The sequence below is a fragment of the Myotis lucifugus genome, unplaced genomic scaffold (assembly GCF_000147115.1).
Source record: "Myotis lucifugus unplaced genomic scaffold, Myoluc2.0 scaffold_676, whole genome shotgun sequence".
NCBI classification, from domain to species: Eukaryota; Metazoa; Chordata; class Mammalia; order Chiroptera; family Vespertilionidae; genus Myotis; species Myotis lucifugus.
In genome coordinates, this window is record NW_005871724.1 from 190,120 (window position 1) to 194,259 (window position 4,140).

Consider the following 4,140-nt stretch of genomic DNA (forward strand, 5'->3'; position numbering starts at 1 on the left):
CCAACCGGCCCCAGAATCTTTGGGCGGTCGCTGCCCGCCGGGTCCCTCCCCGCCCGGCCGGCCCAGGGGCCGCGCCCGTCCGCCCGCCCCGACCTCCCGGTACATGCCGAGAGGCGCCTCCTCTCCTCTCCTCTCCTCTCGGGCTCCGAGCGGCTCCGAGCGCCGGCGGCCCCGGCCTGCGCCTTACGTAAAGCGGCGGCGGCCCCGGCGCCACTCGCGGAGGGCGGGAGGCTGCGCGGAGCCGCTCCACTCCGTTACCCGGCAACTGGCCTCAGCGCCCCGCCGGCCGGCGCGCTCCATATCCTTCCGCCCGGCGCCGGGATTACATCAGCGCCCGCCCCGCCCCCGGCCCCGCCCCTCCGGCCGCGGCGCTGCGGGAGCGGAGGCGGGCGGGGCGCGGGTGCCGCCGGAGCCCGGCTACCTGGGGCGGGTGTCGGCGAGGAGCCGCCCCCTCCGGAGGGGCGCGCGGGGCTGCTCTGGGCAAAAACCCCTGAACGCCGCCGCCCCCCAGCCCCCGCGGCTCGGCACAGCCCCCGCCTTCCCCGGCGCTCGCTCCACCTGTCTGCGCCCCCTCCGCGCCGCGTCCTGGGATGGCTGGAGGGGGCGGTTTAAATAAAGACTTTTAATTAAAAAAAAAAAGAAAAAGACAAGCTAAAGGACTGTAACGTGGCTCCTTTGATTAAGCAGGCAAAAATAGATCTGGAAGAGTCGGAAGTGGGAACCAAAAATGTGCACTAACCTTTTTAATCAGCCTCTTCTCACCCACCCACCTTCCCTAAATGCGACTGGGAGGCCTGGCCCGAAAAGGAAATCATTCAGTTTCATGGGAGCCCGAGCGGAAGGAGCCGGGAGACTGACTACCTGCTTCCAGAGAGGAAGGAGATTCAGAGGGGGAGCCGCCTGTCCGGGGTCCTGACTCACTGATTGATTGATTGATTGATTGATTGAGCTCCCACTGCGTGCCGGGCACTGAGCTTTGCAGTTCAGAACTTAGCAAAATTCCCGCACCGGTTCACAGACTGCGGGAAGCGGTCCTCTGGGCTGGACGGGGCACTGCGTGCTGGGTGCCGGAGGGACGCACCGGAGAGCGAGCATTTACCACCTACACCAGCGGTTCTCAACCTGTGGGTCGCGACCCCTTTGGGAGTCGAACGACCCTTTCACAGGGGTCGCCTAAGACCCTCGGAAAACACATATATAATTACATATTGTTTTGTGATTAATCACTATGCTTTAATTATGTTCAATTTGTAACAATGAAATCGGGGGTCACCACAACATGAGGAACTGTGTTTAAAGGGTGGCGGCATTAGGAAGGTTGAGAACCGCTGACCTACACAGTGGTTTTCTGCAAGCATTGCTTTCATTCTTCAGAGGAACCCTGGGTCCAGGCATTATCGTCCCCAATTCACAGGAGGAAGCTGAGACTCAGAGAAAGTGGCTTCACGAACTGAGCCGTGAGTGTGGTACGTGGGCAAGGTCTTTTGACGTCCCTGAGCCACACTGCCCCTTGCAGGAGGCAGGACTTGAACCCAGGCTCCTGGCTCTGAGGTCCGGGGCCTTTTCCTTGACTCAGCTCTCCCCAGGCTCGCTCGCAGTTGTATTCTGGGAGTGTTCATCTCCTCACCAATCACAGTGCATTCATTCAATCGGTATCTTGTCTGCACCTGTTGTGGGCCTGGCTGGACGCCAGGCAGGGGTGGCCCTCGCCTTTCGGAGGTCAAACTCTGAAAAGGGAGGAAGAGGAAGAAAGAGTGTGGGAAATCCAGAGTGATCTGGGAGCAAAGGCGGGGCAACGAACGGAACAGAACGGAGCATCTGAGGCTAGTTCCCAAGTGCCCCCAGACCTGGAAATCACAGACTAGTCAAATGTCCCCCTCAAGTTATAGGGGGTTTGCAGAGTTGTCAACTTTTCATTTTGCCACATTGGTGACACTGTTGTCATTAACGTTCATTATTTTGTGAAAGGACTTACTAACAGCAAAAAAGAAAAGAAAAGAAAGTAAGTGTCTCAGAGGAAAGGAAACAGTACGCAACTTTATAGCCACACACAGTGGAGAATGAACTCTCTTGGTTACTTTGTCCCCCCCCCCCCCCGCCCCCCTCCTCCTTCAGATTGTTTGCTTTGATAAAAGTCCTGGCAGGGCGGCTGACCCCTGCCTCAGGGCCTTTGCACGCACCAATTCCTGTTCATGGAACCTTTTCTCCCCAGATCTCTGCAGAGCTGGCTACTTCTTGTCTAAGGCTCAGCTACAATGTCACCTGCTCAGAGACACACCTTCAAGTCCACCCTGAGTCAGCTTTTAAATGAATGATGTCCGGATAAGAGCCCCCACCAGGGACGCTCCCATTGCCTCCCCAGGGCACCAGCGCCCTCCGTGTCAGGATTCTAACTGGGCATCTCAGCATGGACACCGTCAGTTTAAATAGATTCCCAGGTGATTCGAATGTGCAGCCAAGGTTGAGAACCACTGACTTAGCCCGTCGCTCGCCTTGCCCCTGGGCAGTTGCACGTACTCTGCAAGGCGCACTAACTGGAAGGTGGGAGGACAGGCACCTCTCCCCTCCCCTGACCTTTCTCCCAGGCCCCAGACCTGCCTCACACCTTGCAGGTGAGCCCCGCCCACATGCCCACAGCTGACTCACGCAATCATCGCTACACCTGGAATTGCACCTGAGAAGGTGATACCTGTTTACCCTGTTCGCGGTGGATGCTTTCACTGAGCACCTACTGTGTGCAGGTACTGTGCTAAGAACCTCTAGTATGTGCTTTCGACCTCACCTACCGCCCCACGCGCCCCCCTTTCACAGGTAAGGCTCAGAGAGGTGACGTGACTTGTCCAGGGTCACTGGGCTCAGAGTCCAACCAGGTCATCCTCTCCCCTTCTGGTGAGCTTTCCAGCCACGGCTGCTCCAGGACCAGACGGACCTTCTCAGGAGTGGTAAGAACTTGTATGCGGAGGGTTTGCGAATGGACCAATCACTTGGCTGAGCCCCTGAAGGAGATATGGGAGCAATGGCACCGTCTGCACAGGATGATCGCCAAGGATGCGTCCTGCCCTGCAAGTCTGGAACTTAGGATTAAAGGGCGGCTAAAGAGTGCGTTTTTGCCCGGCCGGCGTGGCTCAGTGGTTGAACATCGACCTCTGAACCAGGAGGTCACAGTTCGATTCCCAGTCAGGGCACATGCCCGGGTTGCAGGCTCCATCCCCAGTAGGGGGTGTGCAGGAGGCCGCCAATCAATGATTCTCTCATGATTGATGTTTCTATCTCTCTCTCCTTCTCCCTTCCTCCCTGAGATCAATTAAAAATATATATATTAAAAAGAAATAGTGCGTTTATTATGCCACACGCTGAGGAGGAGGCAGGGGTGGTGGTGACAGGGAGTCTGGAACCTGCCTGCTGATCCCTGTGGGATGGACCCCAGAGGCCTGGACGTGCCTGAAGCCACAGAGGCCATCGTTGAGTTTCCCGGCTGTGCCAGGAAAAAGGGTGGCCGGGTGCCCCTGCCAGTCCTGCCTGTGCAGGTACATGTAGACCTTCCCACCTCAGTCCATCTGGGGTGAAGTTTGCATGAATGCGGAGCCCGTGGACTGGCTCCTCCGCTTGTCGGTTGCATAGCCTGGGCTAAAGCCCCTGCCCCTCTCTGAGCCTTAGTTTTCTTACCTGTGAAATGGGCGTGAGGGTAAGGGGACCCGCCTGCTGGTGAGTTTGGAGGGAGACGTAATCTGTGTGAGTGAAATGCTTGCTCACTGTCTGGCACGGAAACGGAACCAGAAGGCGATCCTGTTCCCTGGGCGTGCAGGCGGCTCTGTTCGCCGTGAGAGACTCCGCCTGGAGACAGCGCCAGCGGCTTCTATGGGAAATGCACTCACCAGGAGCCGAGACGTTTAAACAGGAAGGAGGGTGACATGTGCCGGGCGCTGGGCCTGGTAACTTCCCCTTTTCTTTTCCCACCAGAACTTCAGTAAGACACGTGAGCTTGACAACACGTTTGCAATCAGACTTGACTTCTTTGGGGGGCATGTGAAGTGGGCTGCTCCCCGCTTGGTCTCAGCTGCAGAACGGTGTGATTACTGACCGCACCCGATCCTGTCACCCAGGACCCCAAACCCTCCAGCAGGTTCCCGTGTCGTGCAG

At 57.8% G+C, this 4,140-nt stretch overlaps 1 protein-coding gene across 11 annotated transcripts in view; it reads right to left on the reverse strand.

Annotated features, from left to right (window-relative positions):
* Positions 1-276, reverse strand: part of KIAA0232 (KIAA0232 ortholog) — a 67,032-nt gene extending 66,756 nt beyond the window's left edge. For all 11 annotated transcript variants that reach the window (XR_002826876.1, XR_002826874.1, XR_002826873.1 and 8 more), the window contains exon 1: positions 104-276. The gene's annotated coding sequence lies outside the window, so the exon portion shown is untranslated. The remainder of the gene's footprint in view (positions 1-103) is intronic.
* Positions 277-4,140: the final 3,864 nt, after the last annotated feature.